This window comes from Equus przewalskii, chromosome 10 (assembly GCF_037783145.1).
Source record: "Equus przewalskii isolate Varuska chromosome 10, EquPr2, whole genome shotgun sequence".
Taxonomy (NCBI): domain Eukaryota; kingdom Metazoa; phylum Chordata; class Mammalia; order Perissodactyla; family Equidae; genus Equus; species Equus przewalskii.
The window spans coordinates 49,724,562-49,742,501 of NC_091840.1; positions in this window are offsets into that span (position 1 = coordinate 49,724,562).

The following is a 17,940-nucleotide window of genomic DNA, read 5'->3' on the forward strand; positions in this document are numbered from 1 at the left end:
CGTCCAGTGGTACACCTTAAATGTATACCACTTTTATTTACCATATATACTTCAATAACGCTAGGGAATAAAAGGGAATATGGAGGAGACATAGTCTAGTCCAAAGGTGTTGAACTAGAAGTGGCAGACACCACATCTATTTGCATTTCAATGGAGTTGACTAAGTTACACGGCCATTCCTAACTGCAAAGGAACCTGGGAAATACAATGTCATTGGCTAGTAGTGTGATAGGCTATACTTTAGTTGTATGGAATAAGGATGGAATGAATACTGAAAGACAGGTAGCTGACTGTCACACATTGGAAAGCAAGAAAATTATGATTTCCGTCTTTTCATTTTTGTTGTTGTTGATGATAGTTTCTAATGGTGTTTGATGGATGGCTTTGGGTATGGAATAGAGTACACGTATTCCATGAGATAAATGGAAGTTTTACCTGTGTACTCCATGGATAACAATGAAAAATAATTTCTTTCAGAGAGCATCTTTGAATTAGAGGTATTAGAAAATAAAAGTCATAAAATCTTTCAAATCAAACAGAGCTTCTATTTTGTTTAATTATAAGAAATTAGTAAGTGCTTTTAAAAACCTAAGACAAATCTCAATGATTCACTGGGCTAGGGGAGGTATAAATAAAACCAAAATTGATAGTGTCTTAGATATGATAATCTTTTAAGAAAGATTCTCTTCAGGCTAGAAGAAAAGGGAATAATTGCCAGAAAAAAATGACATCTTAAAACTTCATAATCTTTGAAAAGAGAGCCAAGTCATTAATTATAATTATTACCTCCCACAAATATATTAAACACGTTAATTAAATTAGTCTCAAAGAGATAGAGTCTTATTATGGCTTTCATGTTGCAAAAGGATATTTTTAAGTGAAAAAATATATTAATCAAGTTACAAGACTTAGTTGAAAGATCAATATTACATACTGATGAGAAAAAGTCAAATCCATATGAGTTAACTGTGCAAAACTGTTATTAATAAAAATTTAATCAGTATTATTTTTTTAAAATACATTCTTTCTATCTCTCAAAAGTTTTTGGATGGGTAAAAGGAAAATTTTACTCATCTCTGCTGTCATGACCCAAAGAACAAATATGTGAATATACATCAGACCAACTGTTAGTGGTCAGAAAGAGCCTTAAAGAATACTTTATATTGAGACATCTAATAAGTAAGAAGTCTTAATAAGTAAGAAGCACTTAATATTAAGTATTAAGAATTAACTATTTAGTATAGTGAAAAGAACTTAATATTAGTCAGTAAAAGAAAAATAAGAGAATTATATTTTAATCGCTCTATATTTCAAATCAAGCCAAATCCTCCAATAGATTAAATCGTTTTATAAATTTTCAGTAAAAGACTCTACATTATATCTTGGAATTGTCTACAGTGTGAAATACAAATGCAAAATGGTATTTTAGGTCATGCAAGAACTTAGATTTATTTTTTTGAAAGGCTAATTTAAACGTAACTTCCTAAATTCCTTACTCTTGCTTTATAGGTTAGATAAGTTACTCTACACTATTATTTAAGAATATATGAAGGCATACACATGTGTTCAATTAAATTGATATAATTTAAATAAATATTTTTACAAACTGCTTCTTATTAGTATCAGATAAAATTGAAAAATATGTGTATCTATAGAGTTACCACACTTATTATCTGGGTAGAAAGTTTTAAGATGTCATATTTTTCTGACAAACATTTATTTTCAATAGTGATTGTGTTCTATAGTGTTAACTTAAATGCACTTTCTAAAATTCTCAATTGTTTATGAGACCTTAATCTAAATCAAAGTTGAGATAATTGAGTGAGTAATTTTACTTTATATGAGGCCATTATTGAAACTAAAAATCACAGAGCAGAGAAAGTAAAGCAGATGGTCATTGGATAGCCCCTACTTGTTGTCTTAGCTACTAAATTCTTTTAGAAGATCCAGTAAAATTCACTTAAAAGAACTATTGCTTCCCATACTAATGTGTTTCTCAGTCTTGGTGAGGGGAGAAACTCTGGGCCCTTTCAAAGAACACAGTGTGCAAGTGGGTGGGTCATATGTGATGGAATAAATCCAGCACTCTTATGTCTCCAAGTCTTAGAGTTAATTCCTGTGCAAAACATCAAGGGTTTTGTGACATCTAAACTTCCTTTATATCATCCAGAACTGTATCTGACATTTTATTGCCCAATTAGCAAACTGGTAGAATCACACCCATGTGCATTCAAAATGAATGTATATTCTGCAGTTTTGGGGTGGAATTCTCTGTATATATCTGTTAAGTCCATCTGGTATAATATGTCATTTAAGGCCAATGTTTCCTTATTGATCTTTTGTCTGGATGATCTATTCATTGATGTAACTGGGATGTTAAAGTCTCCTATTTTTATTGTGCTACTGTCAATTTCTCCTTTTATGTCTGTTAACATTTGCTTTATGTATTTAGGTGCTCCTATGCTGGGCACACAGATATTTACAAGTATTATATCCTCTTGATGGATTATTCCCTTTGTCATTATGTAATGCCCTTGTCTCTTGTTACAGTTTTTGTTTTAAAGTCTATTTTGTCTGATATAAATATTTCTAGCCCAGCTTTCTTATCCTTTCCATTTGTATGGAATATTTTTCCATCCCTTCACTTTCAGTGAATGTCTTTAAGTCTGAAGTGTGTCTGTTGTATGCAACATATATATGGGTCTTTTTTTTTTGTCCATTCAGCCACCCTATTTTTTTTTTAAATATTGTCACCTGAGCTAGCATCTGTTGCCAATCTTCTTTTCTTTTCTTCTTCTTCTCCCCAAAGCCCCCCAGCACATAGTTGTATACTCTAGTTGTGAGGGCCTCTGGTTGCACTATGTGGGACACCTGCCTCAGCATGGCTTGATGAGTGGTGCCTTGTCCACACCCAGGATCCAAACTGACAAAACCCTGGGCCGCCAAAGTGGAGTGCGTGAACTTAACCACTCTGCCACGGGCCTGGCCCCCACCCTATGTCTTTTGACTGGAGCATTTAGTCCATTTACATTTGAAGTGACTATTGATAAGTATTACTTATTGCCACTTTGCTCTTTTTTTCTGGTTGTTTTTGTAGTCCTTCTCTGTTCCTTTATTCTTTGCTCTCTTCCCTTGTGATATGATGACTCCTTTTAGTGTTATGTTTGAGTTCCTTTCTCTTTATTTTTTGTGTATTTATTATAGGTTTTTGGTTTGTGGTCACCATGAAGTTCATATATAATAACTTATGTAAATAGCAATCTATATTAAGTTAATGGCCTCTTAAGTCCAACCTCTTACTAGAAGCCATACGCTTTCACTTCCCCACTCATGTTTTATGTTTTTGACATCATATTTTATCTTTTAAAATTCTGTGTATTCCTTAACCTCTTGTCACAGATATAGATGATTTTAGTATCTTTGTCTTTTGACCTTTATACTAGCTTTATATGTGATTGATCCACTCCCTTTACTATATATTTGTTTTTACTAGTGATATTTTTTCTTTGATAATTTTATTATTTTTACTTATGGCCTTTTCTTTTCCAGTTAAATAAGTCCCTTTAACATTTCTGATAAGGCTGGTTTAGTGGTGATGAACTCTTTTAGTTTTGCTTGTCTGGAAAACTCTTTATTTCTCCTTCCATTCTGAATGATAACCTTGCATGGGTATGGTATTCTTCGTTGTTGATTTTTTTCCTTTCAGCACTTTGAATATATCATGTCACTTGCTTCTAGCCTGTAAGGTTTCTGCTGAAAAGTCAACTGATAGCCTTGTGGGATTTCCTTTGTATGTAACTTGTTGCTTTCCTCTTTCAGCTTTTAGGATTCTCTCTATCTTTAATTCTTGGCATTTTAATTGTAATGTGTCTTGGTGTGAGCATCTTTGGGTTCATCTCATTTGATGCTCTCTGTGCTTCCTGTACCTGGATGTCTGTTTCCTTCCCCAGGTTAAGATTTCTATCTGTGAAATCAACTGCAAGAAGAAAACTGGCAATGTCAAAAATATGTGGAGATTAAACACAGTACTACTGAACAACTTTTGGGTCAATGAAGAAATCAAATGAGAAGTAAAAAACTATCTGGAGACAAATGAAAATGAAAATATGACACACCAAAATCTATGGGATACAGCAAAAGTGGCACTAAGAGGAAAGTTTATAGCAATACAGGTCTACCTCAACAAACAAAAAAAATCTCAAATAAACAATATAACATCACACCTAAAACAACTAGAAAAAGAAGAACAAATGAAGCCCAAAATCAGTAGAAGGAAGGAAATAATAAAAATCAGAGCAGAAATAAATGAACTAGAGACTAAAAAGACAATAGAAAAGATCAATGAATCTAAGAGCTGGTGCTCTGAAGGTAAACAAAATTGACAAACCTTTAGTTAGACTCACTAAGGAAAAAAAGAGAGAAGGCTCAAATAAATAAAATCAGAAACAGAAGAGGAGAAATTACAATGGATACTACAGAAATACAAAGGATTATAAAAAATACTTTGAAAAGCTATATGCCAACAAATTGGATAATCTAGAAGAAATAGATAAATTCTTAGAATTATACAACTTTCCAAAACCAAATCAAAAAGAAGAAGAGAATCTGAATAAACCAATCACCAGTAAGGACAACAAAACAATAATCAAAACCTTCCCCAAAACAAAAGTCCAGAATGAAACAACTTTCCTGGTGAATTCTACCAAACATTCAAAGAAGGTTTAACACATATCCTTCTCAAACTCTTTCAAAAAATTGAAGAGAGGAGCATGCTTCCTGATTCATTCCATGTGGCCAATATTACCCTAATACCAAAACCAGATGAAGACAACACACAAAAAAGAAAAATACAGGCCAACAATGCTGATGAACACAGATGCAAAAGTCCTCAACAAAATATTAGCAAGTACATTAAAAGGATCATATGCCATGTTCAAGTGGGATTTATTCCAGGGAGGCAAGGATGGTTCAACATCCTCAAATCAATCAATGTGATGCACCACATTAACAAAACGAAAATAAAAATCATGTGATCATCTCAATAGACTCAGACAAAGTATTCAACAAGATTCAGCATCCATTTATGATAAAAACTCTGAATAAAATGGGTACAGAAGGAAAGTACCTCAACATAACAAAGGCCATATATGACAAACCAACAGCCAACATCATACTCCATGGGGAAAAACTGAGGGCCATCCCTCTGAGAACAGGAACAAGACAAGGGTGCCCACTCTAATTCAACATAGTATTGGAAATCCTAACCAGAGCAGTTAAACTACAAAAAGAAGTAAAAGGGATCCAAATTGGAAAGGAAGAAGGGAAATTTTCACTATTTGCTCCCCAAAATGATTAGAAATAATAAATGAATACAGGAAACTTGCAGGGTACAAAATCAACGTTCAAAAATCAGTTGCATTTCTATACACTAACAATGAAATAGCAGAAAGAGAAATCCAGAATATAATTCCATTTCCAATTGCAACAAAAAGAATAAAATACCTAAAAATAAATTTAGCCAAGAAGGTGAAAGAGCTATACACTGAAAACTATAAAACATTGTTGAAAGAAATAGAAGAAGACACAAAGAAATGGGAAGATATTCCATGCTCATGGATTGGAAGAATTAACATAGATAAAATGTTCATACTACCTAAAGCAATCTACAGATTCAATGTAATCCCTATCAAAGTCCTAAATGACATTTTTCATGGAAATAGCACAAAGAATCCTAAAACTTACATGGAACAAAGAAAGACCCTGAATAGCCAAAGCAACCCTGATAAACAAGAACAAAGGTGGAGGCATCACATTTCCTGATTTCAAAGTATACTAAAAGCCGTAATCATCAGAACAGCATGGTACTGGCAGACAAACAGACACACAAATCAACGGAACAGTTGAAAGCCCAGAAAGAAACGCACACATCTATGGACAGCTAAAAGTTGACAAAGGAGCCAAGAACATACAATGGAGAAAGGAAAATCTCTTTAATAAGTGGTGTTAGGACAACTGGACAGCCATATGCAAAAGAATGAAAGTAGACCATCTTACACAATACACAAAAATTAACTCAAAATGAATTAAAGACTTGAATGTAAGACCTGAAACCATAAAGCTCCTAGAAGAAAATATAGGCAGTATGCTCTTTGACTTCAGTCTTAGCAGTATATTTTGAAAATGTCTCCGCAGGTAAGGGAAAAAAAAAGAAAAAAGAAATAAGCTGGAATACATCAAACTGAAAAGCTTCTGCACAGAAAAAAAAAACTATCAACAAAATGAGAAGACAACCTATCAATTAGGAGAAGATATTTGCAAATCATATATTCAATAAGGGATTAATATCTGAACTATATAAAGAACTCATATAACTGAAAAGCAAAAAAAGCCCAAACAAAAAAAAAACCTCAATTAAAAACGTGCAGAGGATCTGAACCAGACGTTTTCCTGAAGAAGATATACAGATGGCCAACAAGTACGTGAAAAGATGCTCAACATCACTACTTATTAGGGAAATTCAAATAAAAACCACAGTGAGATATCACCTCATGCCCATGAGAATGGTTATTATTCAAAAGACAAGAAATAGCAAGTGTTGGAGAGGATGTGGAGAAAAGGGAACCCTCATACCCTACTGGTGGGAATGTAAACTGGTGCAGCCACTATGGGACACAGCACGGAGATTTCTTACAAGATTACACCATACAATCTAGCTATTCCACTTCTGGATATTTATCTAAAGGACGTGAAAACACTAATTCACAAAGATATATGCACCTTTATGTTCACTGCAGCATTATTCACAGTAGCCAAGACTTGGAAGCAACCTAAGTGCCCATCAATGGATGAATGGATAAAGAAGATGTGGTGTATATATATACAATGGAATACTACTCAGCCATAAAAGAGATGAAATCTTGCCAGTTGCGACAACATGGATGGACCTTGAGGGTACTACGCTAAGCAAAATAAGTCAGATGGAGAAAGCCAAATACTGTATGACTTCACTCATATGTGGAAGATTAAAATCCAACAACAAAAAACAAACACATGGATACAGAGCCTAGATTGGTGGTTACCAGAGGGGAAGGGGGTGAGTGGAGGGAGTGCAAGAGGGGCAAAAGGGCACATTTGTATGGCAACAGATGGCAACTAGACTTTTGGTGGTAAACACTATGTAGTCTATACAGAAGTTGAAATATAATGACGTACACCTGAAATTTATATAATGTTTTAAACCAATGTTACCACATTAAAAAAAAGAATCACACCCAGATGTGCAAAACAACATACTTGACTTGGAATCTCTGTTAAGTTTACCAATACAGACAATTTCAGTCTGATGTAAAATGATGTCCCTTTTTCCTTGGTTGGTTGCCCTCAAAATCCACTTTCCGGAAGAGTCCTCGGAATCGACATCAATAAACAAAACATCTCTAATCCTCTCAATTTTCAAACTTTCTCTTTCAGAATCTGACTTCACATTTACATGTATGCTGAACTGAGCATACGTGTCACTGAATGCTGGGATCTCATTTTGATTACTAGCTCATGATGAGGAGTAGGTCCTGAGAAGAGTTATTGTTTGTTTGTTTGTTTTGCTTGGAGGTCTCCCTCTGGTGAGTCAGTAACAGCACGTCTAAGCTAGGAAGGGACAGCTTCTTCAGTAAAGGAGGGTGAGGGAGGTTCCCCCCTAATGAGACGCCAGGAGCATGACTCTCTTTCTTGGATGCCCTCTTAACTGTGCAATAAACTATGCAATCTCACCTAATAGGGATAGTCAGAAAATAAAGTCCTATGAATTTTTTCCCCAAGCAACAACCCAGCTATCAAAATAAGATTAGATATGTACAATGACATGTAACTGTTTGGTTTAAATATGTTTTCTGTTATATGAGAGTCTCTGATATCAGAGGAGTAAGGAAGAGAAGTGACTGGAGGATGGATGAAAGTATTTTTGCATGCAAGGTGAGGAGGCAGCTTTGTCTAATAGACTGACAGATACAACAACTATGCTGCCCAGAATTGGTGAAACTCATTTTGGGTCTGCTGTGGTCTCCAGTGTCTGCCAAACACGTGCTTCTCTGTGGGAACTGGGACACTCTGGGGAGCTGCACCACTGAGCACTTTTTCTAATTTTCCCTTGGTCTTCTCACTGTCTATACAAATAAAGCTCTGTATTTATCGTTTGGCAAATGTTCATTTGACTAAATCAGTGTTTCAGTTTTTCCATTGTGGAGCACAATTTACAGCCCATATAGTGTCTATTATAGAGAAGGACAGTAGAAGATGCTTCAGAAGAGGTTTGGGAATTCCCCAAGTTTTCTGATTTTCACACATAATCCTTTCCAATGATCAGAGTCTCATTGTTTCCTGATCAGACCCCTCAGTCCTCTATGATGGGACCTGATAAAGTGAATTCTCCTAACTCTGTGATTCTTCAATCCCCAGAGAAGACAGATTCTTTGAGCATTGTCACGGAACGTGCTTTAATCTGTGCTTAAAACAGGAATTTGGATCCAATGAGGTCTTTACTACTTCAAAGCCTCAGCTGAGCTGAGGGACAGAGTACAGAGTGAGAGGAGACCTTGAAAACTCCAGGAACGCCGATATTTTAAAGGATGCTCCAGAAGGAGAAACCAGCAAAGGAGACTGATGAGGAACAGAACAGAAAAAAAAGAGTGAGGAAGGGAGGACATCCCGGAAGCCAAGAGTGGATGTTAGAGTGGGGTAGAAAATCCGCATTTAAAAATATTACACAAATATCTCCTTAACAGGCAAGAATTGGGCAAAGAAAACCTTTTTGATTTAACAGGTTCATTGTGTTTACTTTGAATTGTCTTAACACAAAAAATCAAGTGAGTTCGGAGGTGGGCTGAGAGGATATGGGCAGAACTCCCACAGCGTTGGCTACAAGTTGTGGGCAGACCTCCACCCACACAGCCACCTCGCTGCCCCTCCCTAAACCAGCAGAAGACTGGAGGTTCACTCTCCGGAGAAATTGGGCTCTGGACTCCAGGACGCCTAAGCACAGCTGAGGGTAGGAGGAGATGTAGTCCTAAAAACAGAGGGATTAAGCGAAAATCCACAGGATGGATTGTGAGATCCTCAATTCCCTTGCCACACCAAATGCTGGTGGCCAAGAGTCTTCCTTCTGACGACTGGAAATCCCTGTTTGATGCTGACAATCTTGAGAAAAGACCTGCAAGTACTGACAACTGGGTTCTCTCAATGAAAGAGCAGGCTAACAGCACGGAGGGAGGCCTGCCCTTGGCAAGCCTTGCCCAGACTCACAGAATCTCCAGCCTGCTCTTTAGTGCCTCATTCTTTGGAAGAACATCCCAGGGAGCCGTACTCTTTCCTTCCTACCTAACTGGCCATTCCTTCTTGGCCTTCTTTGTTAGTTCCTTGTCTCTCTAACTCTGAAGTTGGAGTACTCTCTTAGGTCAGGTTCCTTGGGAAGCAGTCAATGAAATGGAGATTGCATGCTCTTGAGAGTCATACCTGTGAGGGCGCGAAGGAACCAGGATGGACACACGAAGAAGCTGAACAGTGATGCTGATTGCACACAGAGCTCTGGAGCTGGAATTGTCCTTCAAACTTTCCCCAGATGGAGGCAAAGAGGCTAGGTCTTTGTGCTTCCATACTGACCATGGATTTGAAGTGGGTTGTCCCTGGGGAGGGCTGTAATCCTGCAAGAGGCAGCCCTCTTTGGCTGAGGGCAGGTTCCAGGGAGGGACTTAGCTGTTAGCCCTCAGTTCAGCTGCCAACACTCATGACAGGTGGGGAGAAGTGCCTCAGTCCTGATAGGCCATCTGGGTTACACAGCACATCACTTACCACAAGTGCTGTAGCTCAAATGTTAGACCTCTTGCCTTTTCACATCCTTTGTGACCTCACGTACCCTCATTGTTCAAAATACCGTCTCCATACTGTGACTCCCAGATGTATGTCTTTAGCCTGGACCTCACCCCTGAGCTCCAAATTAGAGGATATAACTTCTTGTTTCATATTATTATCACTTATAATATAATAGGCATCTCAAACTTAGCATGTATAAAAACAAACTTCTGCTCTTTCTCCCTGAATTCACTTCACTCTCTTCCCATCTCAGTAAATGGCAATTCCATCCTCAAAGTCTCTCGGGCCAAATGTCTTGACTTCTCTATTTCTTTCATTTCTCATATTCAATCTGTCAGCAAATCCTGACAGCTCTTCCTTCAACATATATTTATATTTGCCACTTTTTGCCACCTCCCCACCATCATTTTTGTCCAAGCCAACATCAGCTCTGCTTGGATTGTAGCAATACCTCCTAAGAAGTCACCCGCTTGCCCTCTTGTCTTCCTTCATTCTTAACACAGCTGTCAGTGTTGCTATTAAACCCTAAGTCTGATCATGTGACTCCTCTCCAAACTCTTTTGGTGTCTTTCCATGTTATTCAGAATAAAAAGTAAAGACCTTACAGAGGTTCCCAAGGTCCCACCCCATCACGTCCCCCATTTCCTCTCTGATCTCATTTTCTACTTTTATTTCCCTTGCTCGCTCAGCTCCAGCTATGCAGGCTTCTTTCCTCTTCCTCAAATATGCTAGGCATGTTCCCACTTTATGATTTTTCACTTTTTCCTTGCTGTTCCCTCAACATGGAATGCTCTCCCTCCAGATATATCCATGGCTCACATCTCCTTAAGGGTTTTACTTAAGTGACACCTTCTCAGTGAGGACTACCCTGAACATCTATTTAAAATTGTAACTCTCCTCCTTGCTCTTTTATTCCTCCATAGCACTTACCACTCTCTGGCATACTGTGCACATTACTTGTTTATTTGTTTATTTTCTGTCTCCTTGCATTATCATCTCTGAGCTCTCTGAGGGTAGAGATTTTGCTTTTTTACGTTTTACTCACTGACATATCCTCAGTAGTGATGTCTCAAGGACAGTGTGGTGGGGATGCCGCTCTTCAAATATGAGACCCTTACTTATGTTTAAAGTGTATCAATCTGAAACACTGTAAGAACCGTGAGGTGTAATATATATACATACATACATATATATTTTTGGTGAGAAAGAATTTAGTTCATACCTGAAATATTTTACAGAATTTGAAAAATATCTTTGAAATTAAAACTTAGTCTTCTTTTTTGTTAATTGCCTTAAAACTAAAGAATAAATAAAAAGAACAACTCTTGTTTATTAGTACATCATTTTACTGGAAATTTTCTCTTATGGAGAAGGAGGGTTGGAAAATTGTCTCCTCTGTGTGTCAGACATGCTGGTTACATCACTAATCCAGAGCTTGAAACAGTGCCTGGCACAGATCATGTGCTCAATCATTTGCTAGGTGAAAGAATGAGCTAGGAAGCAGGGATCCTTCAGGGGAGAGAGGAAGTGAATTCCCAGGATGATGGTGGAGGGCTGTTTACAGATGGCAGCTGTGTGGCTGGTCCAGGGGGGCATTAGGCCAGATTTGAGGAGGAAGGCAGAGGACCCCAAGAGAAATGATTTCAATTAGAATAAACTGTTAGATTACCTTATGTGTCTGAAAGTTTTGATAGATTTATAGTTTTATTGAAGAGTTTGGAGATTAATTAATGATAAGTAAATAGAAAACTAAGCCAAAAACAAATTGGGACAATTATTAACTCCTAGAAAAAATAAAAATTTTATAAGAAAAAAATGTAATCAAACCAAACTGTGTGGCTCAGTGGTGATAGTCTTTACATAATCATAATAATATAAACACTAAATACATTGATTTAACCCGAAGAGCTGATACAAGCGTAGCAGGAGGGGGGCGGAGAGGAGGAAGTATGTGCTTCTGTGCAGAATGATATGAGAGCTAAATCTCTATTTTACACAGGAGGAAGTTGACAGACAATATCTAAAATATAAAAAAAAATCAAGAAATAGCAGAATAACCATGTAATGGCTCTAATATGGCAACAAAGATTAGAAGAAATAGCTAAGCGTTGAAGACGGTTCCTTCAGTTTCAGAGAATATGGAATGATAAGGATTAGAACAGAGGAGTGTTACAGTATGTGTTAGACTACTAAGAACACGCACTGCCAACTTAAAAGTAAATTTGCCTGTTTATTTTAGTCTCAAAAAAAGTTTATTTGGGAATAGCCAAAAGAATTGCCATTTGCGACGTGCATGCTATGGTGAACTATGCGCAAATCTGGGGAAGAAAGAAAAGAAGCTTGCTTTAAAGGGGAGAAAAGGGGGGAGCAGGGAGGGGCTGTTCTAAACAAAAGTCCATTGGGGGAAAGTAACAGTTCAGGGCGGCAGCAGCTTCTCATTGGCTGAGCTGGGACACTTCTCATTGGTTGGGCTGTTTCCCGGTGGGGGAAGAAATCTTTCTTCAGTAAGTAAAGTACTTCTACTTTCTGTGGAGGATACCCGCATGCATTTCTTCCTGTTTGGAGTAAGTGACCATGTATAATAGGGTGTGGGAGCTTACCCGACAGGACTTGCTGACTCCAGTTTAGTTGAAATTTCTCTCACTCATTTCACGGCACACATGTTATTCTGATAAAAATAAAATTTAGGCGCAGAAAAATTAAATTATGTAATGTACATAAAGCACTTGATATAGCATCTGCCACAAAGTAACTATTCAATACTCGTATTATCATTGTTATTATTCTAACTAATTGAAAAACATACTATATATTCTCTAATTAACTCATTTTTTTTGTGATTGCCTTCTTATATACACAGTATTTTCCAGTTTGCGTATTTTTTATGTGTATGCAGCATCATTTCTGAATAGGATTTCCATATGCACTCCCCAGTTTTATTTATTTATTTTATTGACATGAATGGAGAGAAAGAAATGTAGACTGTTGCCACTTCCATATGACGTCACTGGTACCTTTTTTTAAGTCTCTGCTCTGAGAAAATTCAAATATTTTCCTTCTTTTTAAAATGCCTAGTAATTCTTATTCTTGCAATTAAATGAACGGATTTTGATATTTTACTCAGGCTTATTTCAGAGTTTCTAAGTTAATGTGTATTCTCTATATTATGAAGCATGGTAGATCACCTTGGAACCTCTGGCCATAAAATATGTCTCTTAGGAGATGGAAACTACTAAACGCTCTCAGCATCACCATTCATTCATGTACCTCAGACTGCTACAAGAGAACAGCTGATGGAAGATTTGAAGTTGAAAATAAGTGAGTTAATTACATTTTATTCCCATGAAAGGAGATGATAGAAGTTAAATTAAAATTAACAGTGGGGAACTTGACTTTTTGGACATGGAATGTGACGTATCAATCCTCCTCTTTCTTCAAGGAAATGAAGGAGAAGTGTTGAGAGCATGTGGATTAAATTAATTTTTATGGATGAGGATAGCATGAAGAGTGATGGATATGAATTTCCTGCTGACTTTTAATTTTAAACATAGCATGAATAATAATTACAGGTGACATGGACCGAAAGTCAAGATTGTGAGGGGGAGTGTGGTAGTCAGGAGGACTATAGTTAGGTCATTCATAAAGATATCAGTATATTCACTTTCATGTAGTCAATTAGAGCAATAATATGAATCTAGGTTTCTTATACAGGCATTCTTTTTCAGTGCTAAAGAAAACTTCAGGAAGAACTTCCAGGGTCATTTATTCGATATCTATAAATACAGTAAGGTTTTCTAAAATTTTGATGGGATTGGTAAATTCTTTATTTTTTTATAGTTACATGTTTCACTGAGTTTTTAATTAATCATCATACGCTAATGGCTTAGTAAGATCTGTTTGAAAATGCGTGTCCTTGTGTTGATTATAGCTAGTAGGTTGTGAAGAATGCCTCCAGTTAGTATGGTTTCTGCAAACCTTCCAGTGTTATAGAATTGGTGAGAATCCCAATATGATGAAAATTATGTAAATAATTTATGCCCACCAATTGTCTATTGGAGCAAATATCTTGCAGGTTTTGGGGAGGGAGTTTGATTGAGTCATGCGGAATATGCCTTAAAAAGGAATGGTAGAAATTTTTATTTTATTTTTTATTGAGTTCATAATAGTTTACATCAATGTGAGATTTCAGTTGTACATTATTTCTTGACTGTCGCCACGTAAGTCCTCCCCTTCACTCCCTGTGCTCACCCCCCACCCCCTTCCCCTGGTAACCACTGAACTGTATTCTTTGTCCGTGTATTTGTTTATATTCCACATATGAGTGAAATCATCTGATGTTTGTCTTTCTCTGTCTGGCTTATTTCGCTTAGCATAATTCCCTCTAGGTCCTTCCATGTTATAGCAAATGGGATGAATTTGTCTTTTGTTCTGGCTGAGTAGTATTCTATTGTATATATTCATCACATCTTCTTTATCCAATCATCAGTCGATGGAAGCTTGGGTTGCTTCCATCGTGAATAGTGCTGCAATGAACATAGGGGTGCACATGTTACTTTGGATTGTTGATTTCTAATTGCTTGGGTAGATACCCAGTAGTGGATAGCTGGGTCATATGGTAGTTCTATTTTTAGCTTTTTGAGGAATCTCCATACTGTTTTCCTCAGTGGCTGCACCAGTTTTCATTCCCACCAGCAGTGGATGAGGGTGCCCTTTTCTCCACAACCTCTCCAACATTTGTTATTTTTTGTCTTGGTGATTATAACCATTCTAATGGGCATAAGATGATATCTAAGTGTAGTTTTGATTTTCATTTCCCTGATGATTAGTGATGTTGAGCATCTTTTCATGTACCTATTGGCCATCTGTATATCTTCTTTGGAAAAATGTCTGTTCATATCCTCTGCCTACTTTTTGATTGGGTTGTTTGTTTTTTTTGTAGTTTATTTGTGTGTGTTCTTTATATATTATGGAGATTAACCCCTTATTGGTTATATGATTTGCAAATAAATATTTTCTCCCAGTTGGTGGGTTGTTTTTTCATTTTGATCTTGGTTTCCTTTGCCTTCTAGAAGCTCTTTAGTCTGTTTAAGTCCCACTTGTTTATTTTTTCTTTTGTTTCCCTTGTCTGAGTAGACATGGTATTCGAAAATATCCTTTTAAGTCTGATGTCAAAGAGAGTACTGACTATATTTTCTTCCAGCAGTTTAATGGTTTTGGGTCTTACCTTCAAGTCTTTGGTCCATTTTCAGTCTATTTTTGTGTATGGGGAAAGATAATGGTCATCTTTCATTCTCTCGCATGGGGCTGTCCAGTTTTCCCAGCACCATTTATTGAAGAGGCTTTCCTTTCTCCATTTTATGTTCTTGGCTCCTTTGTCAAAGATTAGCTGTCCATAGATGTGAGGTTTTATTTCTGGGCTTTCAATTCTGTTCCATTGAGCTATATGCCTATTCTTGTACCAGTACCATGCTGTTTTGATTACTATAGCTTTGTAATGTATTTTGAAGTCAGGGAATGCAATGCCATCAACTTTGTTCTTGTTTCTCAGGATTTCTTTGGCTATTTGGGGTCTTTTGTTGCCCCATAGGAGTTTTAAGATTCTCGGTTCTAGTTCTGTGAAGAATGTCACTGGGATTCTGATTGGGATTATGTTGAATTGGTAGAGTGCTTTAAGTAGTATGGAAATTTTAACTATGTTTATTCTTCCAATCCATCTTTTCATTTCTTTATGTCATTATTGATTTCTTTCAGTAATGTCTTATAGTTTTCTTTGTATAGGTCTTTCACTTCCTTGGTTAAATTTATTCCTAGATATTTTATTCTTTTTGTTGCAATGGTATGTGGGATTGTGTTCTTGAGTTCTCTTTCTGTTAGTTTGTTATTAGAGTATAGAAATGCCAGTGATTTTTGTAAGTTGGCTTTTTACCCTGCATCTTTACTGTAGTTGTTAATTATTTCTAATAGTTTTCCGATGGATTCTTTGGGGTTTTCTATAAATAAAATCATGTAGTCTGCAAACAGTGAGAGTTTCACTTCTTCGTGCCTATTTGGATCCCTTTTATTGCTTTTTCTTGCCTAATTGCTCTGGGCAAACTCTCTAGTACTATGTTTAATAAGAGTGATGAGAGTGGGCACACTTGTCTTGTTCCTGTTCTCAGAGGGATGGCTTTCAGTTTTTCCCCATTGAGTATGATGTTGGCTGTGGGTTTGTCATATACGGCCTTTATTATGTTGAGGTACTTTCCTTCTGTACCCATTTTAGTGAGAGTTTTTCCATGAATGGATGTTGGATCTTGTCAAATGCTTTCTCTGCATCTATGGAGTTTATTGCATGGTTTTTTCCCTCATTTTGTTAATGCGGTATATCACATTGATTGATTTGCAGATGTTGAACCATCCCTGTGTCCCGGGTATGAATCCCATTTGATCATGGTGTATATGATCTTTTTAATATATTGCTGTATTGGGTATGCCAATATTTTTTGAGGGTTTTTGCATCTATGTTCATCAGTGATACTGCTCTGTAATTTTCCTTCCTTGTGTTGTCCTTGTCTGGCTTTGGTATCAGGGTGATGTTGGCCTCATATAATGTGTTAGGAATATTTCCATCTTCCTCAGTATTTTGCAATAGTTTGAGAAGAATAGGTAAAAAATCTTCTTTGAATATTTGGTAGAATTCATCAGAGAAGCCATCTGGTCCTGGACTTTTATTTTTGGGGAGGTTTTTGATTACTCTTTCAATCTCTTTACTTGTGATTGACCTATTCACATTCTCTATTTCTTCTTGATTCAGTTTTGGGAGGTTGTATGAGTCTAAGAATTTATCCATTTCTTCCAGCTTGTTCAGTTTGTTGGCATATAGTTTTTGATAGTATTCTCTTATAATCTTTTGTATTTCTGTGGTATCAATTGTAATTTCTCCTCTTTCATTTCTAATTTTATTTATTTGCGGCTTCTCTCTTTTTTTCTTACTGAGTCTAGCTAAGGGATTGTCGATTTTGTTTATCTTCTCAAAGAACTAGTTCCTTGTTTCATTGATCCTTTCTGCAGTCTTTTTTGTTTCAATTTCATTTATTTCTGCTCTAATTTTTATTATTTCCCTCCTTCTGCTGAGTTTGGGCTTTGTTTGTTCTTCTTCTCCTAATTCTGTTAGGTGTACTTTAAGATTGGTTATTTGAGCTTTTTCTTGTTTGTTAATGTGGGCCTGTATTGCTATGAATTGCCCTCTTAGACCACTTTTGCTGCCTCCCATATGAGTTGGTATTGTATGTTTTTGTTCTCATTTGTCTCCAAATATTTTTTTATTTCTCCCTTTATTTCTTCAATGACCCATTAATTGTTCAGCAGCATGTTGTTTAGTTTCTACATTTTTTGTTCCTTTCCCTGCTTTTTTCTTGTAGTTTATTTCCAGTTTCATAGCATTATGGTTGGAGAAGATAGTAGATATGATTTGAATCTTTTAAAATTTATTGAGGTTTACCAATATTTGGTCTATCCTTGAGAAGTTCCATGTGCTCTTGAGAAGAATGTATATTCTGCTGTTTTTTGATGGAATGCTCTCTCTATATCTATTAAGTTCACCTGGTTTAGTTTTTCATTTAATTCCACTATCTGCTTGTTGACTTTTTGTCTGGATAATCTATCCATTGAAGTAAGTGGGGTGTTGATGTCCCCTACTATTATTGTGATGTTGGTAATATTTCCTTTTAGGTTTGTTAATAGTTGCTTTATGTACTTTGGTCCTTCTGTGTTGGGTGCATATATGTTTATAAGTGTTATGTATTCTTGGTGGAGAGTCCCTTTTATCATTATATACTGCCCCTCTATGTCTCTCTTTACCTGCTTTATCTTGAAGTCTACTTTGTCTGATATATGTATGGAATGCCTGCTTTCTTTTGTTTGCCATTAGCTGGGAGTATCATCTTCCATCCCTTCAGCCTGAGCCTATGTTTGTCTCTAGAGTTGAGATGTGTTTCCTGGAGGCAGCATATTGTTGGGTCTTGTTCTTTAATCCATCCTGCCTCTCTGTGTCTTTTAATTGGAGAATTCAGTTCATTTACATTTAGAGTAATTATTGAT